We start from the raw sequence: 13071 nt of genomic DNA on the forward strand, positions 1-13071 counted from the left end.
GTGTCGTTGTAGCACATGTGATTTGGTAGGGGTTTTTTTTGTTTTGTTTTTTTTGTTCTCTTCCTTGTTCACATGGTTCGACGAAATTAAATCACAAGACTGAAATTTTACTGTATGACTTGGTCTGCAATTTTACTGTATGACTTGGTCTGCAATTTAACTCTATGACTTGTCTGCAAATTTACTGTATGATTTGTCTGCAATATAGACATGAAAACAAGTCTAATTTTCATCAGAAAAAAATATCACATCTTTACTACAACATGGATGAATGGCACATCCATATTAATTACATGTTTGAAGACTAAAAAATATGTAACGAATAATTAAACGAAAATATTCAATACGAATTGCCAACGTGTTAAGCAGTGCATTTACAGGTCGAGACAGTGTGTTCGTATGAAAATTAATAGGGACAACAACCACGTAATTTCTTGAATGTTCTTATCAAATGTAAAATAAAGATAATGAATTAAACATTTGTAGCCAATAAAAATAGAATTGTATACCAGCAATGCAGACATGAAATGTACCATCAGAGCGAAGAGCACAGCTTTATTACAACATGACTGAATGCCAGATTAGCAGAATGTAAGTTTTACGGCACGATCGTTCACTTGAAGAGGTTTAAGGTTCAGGGACTTGGTTCTTGTTAATTACTGAGTGGCTAATTGCAACCATTGGAAGAAAAGACAATTTATATTCATAGATATCCTCTAGTCTTAAAAACAAATAATATCTGCAACTAATATCTGTCTGGTATATAGATATCTAAATAAAAATAAAAATTGATCACCTTAAAAAGATGTGAAATAATTAGTTTTATCAAAATTGTCTGTATATGAGTGTATGGTGTTCATAAGGGGAATAATTTAGTTTTTGGTCCAAAAAATCAGTTGAATGTATGATTTCAGCCCGGCTATCTTCCTTGTATCAGATCCATCCCCTCTCTCTCTCTCTCTCTCTCTCTCTCTCTCTCTCTCTCTCTCTCTCTCTCTCCAGTGTGATAGATAAATATGGTGTGGTTGCGTTGAACATAGATCAACGAAGCACGGTATTCTCGCAATCGCTTCTATTTTGAATATGTGCGTGGTCATCATGAATGGAAAAGCTAGAAACTGTGTGTCTGTCTGTCCGTGTCTCTGTGTGTGCGTGCGTACGAGCGTGTGTGTAGGTATATGTGCGTATGATAAAATTCTGCACTTCCTGGCTTTCCCTTTCTTGGCAAGTGTTACGACTCTATGGTCTTAAACTATGTAACATAAAGAAGAAAAAAAAAATAAAGTTTTGTTAAAATTAAAGAATTTAATTCTCAAAGTTATAAAATGCAAATTTAAAAGGAACTTATTACTGTGGATTAAATCCAAAATGATTCTAATATGTTATATCACAAGTCCAAGAGAATAGACTGTTCTGAATGAATTCCATGTCTCAAATACTCTGATGTTCCAGTATCCTTGAATATGCTGAAACACCAGCAGTCTTGACAAATCATAATGACATTTCCAAGACTCCTTTGAATGAATTCACAATAATCTTTAAATGTTTCTATAGTCCAATCATATGACCACTTTGTAATTCCAGTGATAAATCCAAATAAATAGGTCCTCTCAAATTACATATAAACACAACATTAAATACATCTGCAAACTGATTTTAAAATAAGAAAAAAGGAAACAGGAATTAAATAACTGTCCACTTCTTCCTTATATATACCATACGGATCTACGTAGCAATATTTTCCTACTAGATCTTTCACAATACTTCGCACGTGACATATTTCACAACAAATCCCACGTCGCAACAGAACCTACCTGTCTTATCTTAATCATCCATTGGAAAATTACCCCAAACTTGTAAACAAGTTCATTATTAAGAATGATATTAAAGCTTGTAAACGCCTATTAATAACTCATTGTAATATACAGTTGTGTACCAAAAGAAAAGACACAAGATATATATGCATTACTGTAAATAGTATCTCATTATATTTAACTTCCAGAAAAGATTAAAGCACACTCTTTGTCATCTAAGTATTTTTCGTCGATTTAAAAAAAATTCTGTTTCTTTTACTTTTACATGGGAACTTCGATAAAGTCTCCAACTTGTACAAAGTATGTAATAGTACATTTATTTAAGAAAGAGAGAAAACTATCAGAAATGTGTTCCTATTGTTATACAGCACTTTAAATTGTAAGCATTTTCTCAGATTAGAAAAAGAAGCAGAGTTCGTTATTTTAGCTTCAATAATTATTAATATATTACATCTCTTCAAGCAGCAGAGAGGGCGATCAGACCACTATAGGGAATGGTCACCCCTTGTTTTTAGACAAAAAAAAATAGTGACCCTTCATAGAGGTCAATACCACGTCTACGATTATTGTTTGTCCCAAACAGAATTGTAGACGAGCCCTCTCTGCTGCTATGTTATTCAGAATAATCCTGGGAATCTTCATCTGAATCCTGGGAATTTGTATCTAAATCCTGAAAATTTGTTCTATGTTTCAAGTAATATTCAAGTTCTGATGGTGGTTTTTCTATTTTTGGATTTATGTTCTTTCTTTTTCTGTAATATATCATTAAACTTCCGTATCGATCTCCACGGCAATTTTTGCAAATCTGATATAATCCTCTAACGCCTATGTTACAACCAAATGAGGGTTTTTCTTTATAAGATAATTATGTTTTTTACAATATTCTCCACGACATTTTTTATCACATTTGTTAGTGGTTCCTTGACGCAGCCACGCACAGTTGTTCATTATATTAATGATATCAATTTAATTTTATCATCACCCCTTCTGGTGCTATTAATTAAAAAATTGTTATATCAAAATAATGGTACATCCAGATTCTCATACTGCAAGAATAGCACGAGAGAGTGAGGTGATGTGATTTTTATTTTTAACGTAGCTTTAACAATTTTTCAGTCATATCGCTACGATGTCTGCAATGTGGCAGTTTTTAGTGATGTTTAGCACTGGGGCATCATGCCGCAGACATGTAGCATGATGTCCCACCCAGTCACATTATACTGACACCGGGCCGACCAGTCCTAACACTAACCTCTTAATGCTGAACGCCAAGCGAGGCATCTGTTAGTACCATTTTTTAAGTCTCTGGTATGACTCGGCCGGGGATCGAACCCACGATCTCCCGCATCCGAGGTGGACGCTCTAACCACTAGGCCACCGGAGCGGTCTAGCACGAGAGAGACTAGAAGCAATTAAAAAATTTCTTCCCGTGCGAGATTCATTTAGAAAAAATCTACAAGCGCAGCAAGAAGCACAAGTTGAGTACGAAGAAGACACTAAAAGACTGTTTAAGCCCGTCACTGCAGCTACGGAGAAAGTTACAACAGTCATCAAAGAAGATCTTCTTCCGGTATCAAAACAAACAGCAGAACAAACTGAAAAAATAGCAAGAAGAACTAAACAGACGAAGAAGATTTTACGAGATCTTCCAGCTGATATAGCTGCGGCTCAACCTCCACCTGTTGATGAGGAAATACTTGAAAGTATTGGAAAACTTCGTACTGAAGTCACCGGCATAAAGAAAGAACATACACCTGAACCCTGGCCAATAAAAGAAAATATAAAATTAATTACAAATTTCAAAGAAGGGGTTGTTGAAGAAATTAGAAATACTGAAAGAAAAAAATTACCCGAAAAAATATTAGATTATATATCTGTCAAATCTGGTGTTTTAAACCCCCCTTATGAAAAAACAAATAATGAAAAATTTATTAAATGGATATATCGCATATATGCAAACAAAAAACAGGCTAGAAATAATGATTTGAAATACAGCGCTCTTCGTGAAGAAGTAGAAATACTTCATAGAGAGAGAATAAGACAACAAAAACAAGAAGAACTCTCCCAGTATCAACTTTCTCCACCTCTGCAACAAATAGAACAACAACAATCTTCTTCGCCACAGCAAAGGTTGAAGCTGGAACTTAAAAGGTCTGAAGAGCTACTTAAAAAATCAGCAGAAGAAAGATCACCCTTAAGACTATTTAAGAAAACAGCAGAAGAAGGAGCTACTGGAAGTGGTTTTCTGACTACATCGGGAAAAAACAATGTTTGTCCTGACAATATCATTAATGATGTGTCACGGTTAGAAGTTCTCGCAGGAGGAAAACCAGCTGGAAATAATTCACCAGAAATAATTAATGAAGCATCTGATATTTGTCGGCGAATATTTCAAGGTGGTATCATGGATATCGGCGTTTACCGAGAACTTATCGATGAACTTGTTGATGATAGTTGTTAGATAAATAGTAAATAAAATAAGATGATAGCACACAATAATCATCGTAAATCCGTATCGGTCAGAGTGGTAAACTCGCGATTACCAACCTATAGAGCAATTTACGGAGATGGACTTGGTGATGTTATTCAGGGGTTGTTTAGACGGTTAGCCCCAAAAGTAGCGCCTGTTGCAAAACAATTATCGATGAAGGCTATTGATGTTGTTCGTGAAAAAGCTCCAGGTGCAATTGTTAATGTTGCTGGTAGGGCTTTCTCGGCAATCAAAGAAAGACTAGCACGATTATTGCGACGAAAATCACAACCACCAGTAAAATAACCAAGTACTGAAATTATGTCAGCAGATGTCAGTAGAATAATAAATCAGGCTGCAAATCAAAAACTAGCGGCGTTAGCAGGTGAATCAGGGAATAATATTTCAAGCATGATATCAGGAAGTAGAGTTTCCAAACCCGGTAATCTTCGTGTTAGACGAAAATAATTATAATAAATGTTCAAGCGTATATCAGACACAGCATTTGACATGTAAGCACCTGTGCTTAAAGATAAATCTGTGCGTGATTATCAGTTTTATTCTTATGAAGCACGAACACCAGATCAACGTGGACGAAGAATTGAACTACAAGTTCATGACACGAGTAGATACTTTTTACCCGCTGAGGCGTTTATTGAGGTAGAAGGTACAATTGTAAAAAACGGATGATACTAATTACGCAGATGAAGTGAAAATTGGTTTTGTCAACAACGGGATCATGGCATTAATTAATAGCGCCATATATATGATCGATGGAAAAAATATTGAATCAATTCAGAATGATGTCGACGTTGCTACAACAATAATTGGTCTAGCAAGATATTCTGATGATTATACAAGATCAGCAGGTCCCACAATGATGTTTGTGAAAGACAATTCTGATTACCCTGAAAGCGATCAGTATAATATAAGACGACCAAGAAACGATACTAATACCGCTGATGCTGCTGTGTGGCCGGTGGTTCATGGTTCTAATGATAATTTCAACTTGGGATTTGCAGCGCGTAGAACAATGCTGCTAGGAGACAATAGAAGATTTTCATGTACAATTCCACTATCGCATATTTTTGGATTTTGTAGAAATGTTAGAAAGGTTATTTTTGGTGTTAGACACACGGTTGTTCTTGTAAGAATAAAGTGATGATAACGATGATCTGTGGAGACCTCTTGGTGATGCTGGTAAAGTAGTATTATCGAAACTTTCACTGTGGATGCCGCTAATGACTCCAACGATTGCAGAAGAACAAAAGTTGATTTCTTTCATGGACACTGGTGGTAAATCCTTGCTGTCATGGTTAACAGCAAGCACGGATAGTATACAAACTGACGTTAACGGTCAGTTTACATGGCATATAGCATCACAACAGGGTGTTTCTGCACCACGGCATATTTTTATTGCTTTTCAGCGCCATGGTCGATTAGGCTCACAAGTTCGCTCTCATATGATATTTGACCAACTAGGTATTGCAGATATTTCTTTACGGATAAACGGACAACAAGAACCAACAGAGAATATACAACTAAATTATAATCAAAATAGTATTGGACGTGTATATCATCGTTTAATGTCATTCATGGGACGTGATCAAAATGTTGATACTGGGTTGCAAATATCACAACATGATTTTATAACTTTATATCCGATTTATTATTTTTCATGGAGCATCTTGATCTATCAAAACAATCTGTCGTTCATATACATCTTAAAGCAGCGTTAAATACAGGTGGTGTTGATTATAGAGCAGTCGCGGTCATACTCAGCGATAAAGCCATGTAACTTGAAGGTGGTAGTGGTCGAATGAGAGTCGTTGATGCAACAGTGGAAAATATTTAATCATGTTATTTAGAAAAATATTATTTATATAAAAATGTCGTATGGTCATGTTAATGTTACTCTGACTCCTGGTCAGGTAAAAAAGCTTCAATCAAAAAACGCCAACAAATGCGGAACTAAAATATCACTAAAACGAGATCAGATTGGTGGTGGTCCGAACAAATTATCTTTGACAAATAATCAGATTAAACATTTCAATAAAGCCCTAGAATCAAAAACCGGAGTTCAATTTCATCTTTCTCCGAGTGCTATAAAAGACATGGTTAAAACGGGTGGTATATTTCCACTTCTTGCGGCTATTCCAGCGTTAATAGCTGATACTGCTCCAGCCGTAGCAAAAGCAGCCGCGCTAGGTGCTGTTGGAACAGCTGCTGGAATGGCTCTAAAGAAAGCAACAGGAAGTGGATACAAAAAAAGGGACGCGGTCTAAGATTACCGGGATCACGCTGGGGAAGAGGTCTGAGGCTTCCACGTTAGATATTTCCAGCATCAAATGTTGATTTAATTGATGTTGCTAAAAAATTAAAAATAAAAAACTTTAGAGGTGTTTTTATGCGAGATCAATTGCCAGACCGACCAAACAAACTCGAAACAGGTATTATTAATCTAGACTCGAATTCAGGACCCGGTACTCATTGGGCATCATACGCGGTTGATCCACGTGGAATTGTTTATTTTGATTCGTACGGGTTAGCTCCACCCGTTGAATTTATCAAGTATGTTGCACCACTTCACGCAGGAACCTCTGGTTCCAAAGTTTGGTATTCAACGCTACCCACACAAACAATGACAGATCCGCCAATATGCGGCAGTGAAGTAATTAATGTACTTAACGCTATATCAAAATCATCCAAACCGCCACATAAAGTTGTGCATGATTATACAAGTAACCGATTCGTTGCGCGTAAAGCGTTTTAGACAGCAGATCTTGTTATAATGGTTGATATTTACGGAAGATCTTCTTCTACCAGCAAGAAAACAAAATCCGACGTTGATCTGTCGAAGTACGCACCTAAAGATGAACTCGCTGTATCATGAACCTGGCTGGAGTTGACCCAGATGAGGTTGTTATTTTTCAGGATCGATATGGTAAACTAAAAAAGAGCAACATCAGATGGAATGATATAGTTCGACGAGTGTTCGGTGCAGTTACGGATAATATTCCTGTGTTTACTGACAGCGGCAAAATCAGGGATTCAAGTATATCATTTAAAACCATCAGAGATGAAATTACAAAAAGTGTTGCTAATAGCGTGAAAAACACCGGCGACACAATGACGGGTGAACTCAGCATGAACGGAAATAAAATAGTAGTTTTAAGAGATCCAACATCCGACGAAGACGCAGCAACAAAAAAGTACGTTGACATCGTAGATGGTAAACTATCCACGTTGCGGTCCGAGTATGATGTTCACGTAAGCGCTTTTGCAAGACTTCGAAGAAACTTTCAAAAAACCGATGAATCTGTAGATGAGTTCTTTGGAACTCCTCCCGTCATTGGCATGAAACTTTCTGATATCAAGACCAACATTGACACGATAGAACAAACACAGCAAAACATCGTAGGGGGGATTCCTGATATCGTTAACAAAACCAGCCTGATTAAAATTCCAGCCGGAATAACTCCCGGACATATCACAAACATCGTATATACTGTATCATCTGGATTCGCAACATGGTCGCAGCAAAATAAAACTATCAACTATACCGCAACAGTCACTGGCGTGTACAGGCTGTCTGTGTTTAGTGCTGCAAAATTTGAAATATTTACAACGTTTCCATGGCGTCATTCAACTGATAGGTTTTCCGGGGTTGTATCTGTTATATTAAATAGCGGAACCGAAGAAATATTTATTCTGGAAGCAGCTGATAAGAAATTAACTGCAACATCTTACTGGTGGTGTTTGGAATTTGTAGCTGAAACACCTCAATTATTTACTGCATAAAAATATATGGATGCTGCACAATACAGGTACAATCAAGCGCGTGAATGGCAGGCAGCATTAAAAGATCGAGTCGAACAATATACAGTAAAAGTAAAGAAATATCGACGACGATTAGTTATCGTGGACGTGATCGTTTATTCAGTATCCGCTGTTGTTGCTGGAACGGGTGTTATATTATCAGCGGTGACAATGATGGCACCAGTAGCTGTAACTATTTGTATTTCAGCAGCAACAATGATTGCAGGTGTGCTTAATATCATCACAAAAAAATATGTACCTGCACGAATGAAAAATTATCCGATTACATAATAAAATTACACACAACGACGGTAACATACTCGAAATTATCCTCGTTGTTATCAGCAAGTCTCAGTGATGGAATTATATCTGATTTTGAGTTTTCAATGATGACTAAAATATATCATGAAGGTATCGGTATTAAAGATACAAATATTAATAATGACAGAATTACTCCAGAATTGGGGGGTGCGTGGCCTGGGCCTGACGTCCCGCTTGCCAAAGGAAAGTGAAGCGTCTCTCATAGCCTCTCCTTCCCAGGTGTAGTGATCGCCGCAGGACCACTGTCTCGCTCTGCGGGGCAGGAGGTTACTTGCATATGGCCTCTCCTACACTATTGTGTCCACAGCAGCACCTTCATTCGGTACCCCCTGTTTTAACAGAGCCTGCTGTGTGGCGCGACCGAGTACCCGGCGGTATAACTGGGTGGGCAGACTGGGCTCATTAGCCTTGGCAGGCAACCAGTCTAAGAGAAGGGAAACTCTGACCCCAAACCCGGGCAGATGAATCTCGTTAGCCTTGTCAGGCAGTTCATCTAGGAGAAGGAAACTCTGATTCAAAACCAACCAAGTCCCATCCATTGGATTATGGCTCCACTGCCTTGTGGATATCTTCGGGAGAAGGAAAGGCTACGGGAGTAAACCCAGACAGAAAATCAGGAGTGGAGCCCCTAAGGCGGCTGAGGTTCGACTACGGCCTCCTTCCGGCAGCTCCTGCATCCAAACTGGTGCCAAATGTCATGCTCAGCATTCCTTTGGACCCCACCAGCAAGGACGAGAGGGGGATCCTGACGTCTGGGCAGCCCAGGATCTCCATACTCCACGCCCAGGCTTGCGCCCTGGAGAGGACACTCCAGTCTCGCTACTGAGTGAGGAAACAACACGGAAGCTGACAGTTTATGGGTTATAAGTCCCACCCGATTGGCGTAGCGAAGGGGCGCCACGGGTCAGCTTTGACGGTGGGAGGGATCATCGTGTCCCACTGGTCAACTATCGCCCGCCTCAAGCCGGGCAGCCTCCGGTCAATAAGGTGTTGACCCGCCATCGTCTGCCTGCTCCAGTGGGTGTCTGGAGCTCAGTGTGTTGTTCAGCATGACAAGCAGACGGTAATTCCACACCAGACAAAAGAAACAAGAAACCAATAAAGAAGACTCCAGCTCTTCGATTTGCAAGCTGGAATGTGCGCACCATGTGTACAGGCTTCTCCGACGACCTCAGAGAAGTAGACGACACCAGAAAGACGGCCATCATCGATAGAGAACTCACCAGACTAAATATCAGCATAGCTGCCCTCCAGGAAACCAGGCTCGCCTCTAGTGGCTCCCTCAGAGAGGAAAACTACACCTTCTTCTGGAAGGGTCGAGAACCTGAGGAGCCCCATCAGCACGGAGTGGGCTTTGCCATCAAAAACAATCTCCTGGCCTCGGTTGAACCTCCCACAGGGGGCACTGAGCGTCTCTTGTCCATCCGCCTCACCACTGCTTCAGGTCCTGTCAACATCATCAGTGTCTACGCCCCATCCCTCACGTCATCAGAAGTCGTGAAGGATCAGTTCTATGGGCAGCTGGACGAACAGATCAAAGGATGCCCCAAAAATGAACCACTATTACTCCTCGGCGACTTTAATGCCAGAGTAGGTGCGGACCACGAGTCATGGCCTACCTGCCTCGGATATCATGGCACTGGAAAGACCAACGAAAACGGCCAGAGACTGCTGGAGCTATGCACCTACCATGGCCTGTGCATCACAAACACCTTCTTCAAGCGTAAGCCACAACACAAAGTGTCATGGAAACACCCCAGATCTCATCACTGGCACCAACTCGACTTGGTCATCACCAGGCGCTCTGCCCTTAACAGCGTCCTCTCCACCAGAACCTACCACAGTGCAGACTGTGACTCCGACCATGCCCTTGTGAGCAGCAGAGTGCGACTACAGCCACACACGCTACACCGCTCAAAACCAAAAGGACGTCCTCGCATAAACACTGCGCAGATGTCAGTCCCTGCCAAGGTGGAGGAGTATGTGTCTGTCCTGAACAAGGCTCTCCAGGACCTGCCTGAGTACGACGCTACAGCCAAGTGGAACGCCATGAAGGATGCCATATACAGTACAGCTATGTCAACGTTTAGCAAGAAGGAACGACCCAGCCAGGACTGGTTCAATGCACACCTATCAAGGATGGAACCACAAATCGAGGAGAAACGAAAAGCCTTCATAGCTTACAAAAAATGCCCTAATGAACGGACGCTTGCTGCTCTCAGAAGTGCCCGAAGTAACACCCAACGCATTGCTAGACAGTGTGCGAACGAGTACTGCAACAACTGTGTGAAGGGATCCAGCGCAGTGCCGAGTCCGGACACATCCAAGGTATGTACAGTGGCATCAAGAAGGCTCTAGGCCCTACAGTGAAAGGGGTCGCTCCCCTGAAATCCCTGACGGGAGAGAAGATCACAGACCGTGGGCAACAGATGACCAGATGGGTGGAGCACTACTCAGAACTATACTCCCGAGAAACGTCAGTCACTGATGCAGCCCTCAGCAGCATAAAGAATCTGCCCACCATGGAAGAGCTCGACAAAGTGCCAACCTTAGAGGAGCTCAGCAAAGCAATCGACTGCCTTCCAAACGACAAAGCACCAGGTAGTGACAGCATCCCGCCCGAAGCTATCAAATGTGGAAAACCAGCATTGATTAAACCACTGCACGAGCTACTTTGCCGCTGCTGGGAGGAAGGAGTAGTCCCCCAAGGCATGCGTGATGCCACAATTGTGACCCTTTACAAAAACAAGGGCGACCGCAGTGACTGTAATAATTACAGAGGGATCTCGCTCTTGAGTAATGTTGGTAAAGTGTACGCCCGCATCATACTCAACAGGCTGCAGTTGCTGGCAGACCGTGTGTACCCGGAATCACAGTGCGGCTTCAGAGCAGGCAGGTCGACGACAGACATGATCTTCTCCCTACGACAACTCCAAGAGAAGAGCAGAGAGCAAGGTCAACCACTCTACATGATGTTCATCGACCTCACCAAGGCCTTTGACTTGGTCAGCAGGAAGAGCCTTTTTGAACTTCTGAGTAAGATCGGTTGCCCCCCCCCCCCAAAAAAAAACTCTCAGCATGATAATCTCTTTCCATGCAGATATGAAGGGAACAATCCTGTATGATGGATCCTCCTCAACCTCCTTCCCAATTAACAGTGGTGTGAAGCAGGGCTGCGTGCTGGCACCAACACTTTTTGGGATCTTCTTCTCCCTGCTCCTGTCCTACGCCTTCGACACGTCCACGGATGGCATATATCTACACACCAGGTCCGACGGGAGGCTGTTCAACCTGGCACGACTGCGCTCAAAGACAAAAGTGAGAGCTGTGCTCATCAGGGAGATGCTTTTTGCAGATGACGCAGCTCTTATGGCCCACACCGAGGAAGCCCTCCAGAGACTGGGAGACCGTTTTGCTGTTGCCTGCACGCAGTTTGGTCTCACCATCAGCTTGGAAAAAACAAATGTCAGCGTGCAAGATACCACCATTGCCCTTCAATCAAAATCAACGGTGTCACCCTGGAAGCAGTCAACAACTTTACCTACCTAGGGTCAACCATCAGCAACACTCTCTCGATTGATATGGAGCTGGACAGAAGGCTTGGAAAGGCAAATACCATCATGGCTCGATTAACGAAGATGGTGTGTGAAAACAACGCGCTGACAGAGCACACCAAGGTCCGAGTCTACCAGGCCTGCGTTCTCAGCACCCTTCTATATGGAAGTCAGACATGGAGTACCTACATGAGGCAAGAACGCCGGCTCAACTCCTTCCATATACGGTGCCTAAAACGCATCCTGAAAATCAGCTGGCAAGACCGTGTTCCACACAGCGAGATCCTGCAGCGTGCAAGTACCCCCAGCATGTACTCCCTGCTAATTAAACGCCGCCTTCGATGGCTGGGTCACGTCCGACGCATGGAGGATGGAAGGCTGCCAAAGGACATCTTATATGGACAGCTGGCCACTGGCATGAGAATAGTCGGACGCCCCTCACTCCGTTTCAAAGATGTGTGCAAGAGGGACATGAAGGCATGCAACATTTCACCCGATGGCTGGGAAGAGCTGGCCGAGGACCGAGGCACCTGGAGACTGATGGTAAACAATGGCATATCAGTCGCTGATGCGAGGAGAGGTCAGTTGGCGGCAGAGAAACGTAAAAGAAAGAAGAACGCAGCAGCAACCACAGTAACGCAGACTTCCCAGTATGTCTGCACCAACTGCAGTAGAGACTGTCACTCACGTATAGGCCTGCACAGCCACAGCAGACGATGCCAACAGAGACAGACAACACCCCAAGGGCGCTATTCGCATGGTCTTTCGAGACCGAGTCGCCAATGATGATGATGATGATGATGATGATGATAATGACTCCAGCAGATCGTGACTAATACAACTCCGCCAAAGATAACGATGATCTCGGTAAGTTCAACTAATCCTGAATTAAGTATTAACTTTCCTACTGCAATTCCAGTAAAGGAAATAGCACTAGCGCAATTACGAGTATATTACAGCTGGCCAAATATCAGATCAAAATCATTTAATGGTACACCAGCAAGTAATTCGCTTGTATTTGCTAACAAGAACAAACCAGATGGTACTCCTGACTGGATAGGTATTGGAATACCCACTGGTAGTTATGAGATTG

At 41.9% G+C, this 13071-nt stretch overlaps 1 protein-coding gene across 2 annotated transcripts in view; it reads left to right on the forward strand.

The window, feature by feature from the left end:
• LOC149773684 (uncharacterized) overlaps positions 1-13071 on the forward strand; it is a 52468-nt gene that overhangs the window by 19320 nt on the left and 20077 nt on the right. The gene's annotated exons all lie outside the window — the stretch shown is intronic.

The sequence above is a fragment of the Sinohyriopsis cumingii genome, unplaced genomic scaffold (assembly GCF_028554795.1).
Source record: "Sinohyriopsis cumingii isolate HCF-2022 unplaced genomic scaffold, ASM2855479v2 utg000622l, whole genome shotgun sequence".
NCBI lineage: Eukaryota > Metazoa > Mollusca > Bivalvia > Unionida > Unionidae > Sinohyriopsis > Sinohyriopsis cumingii.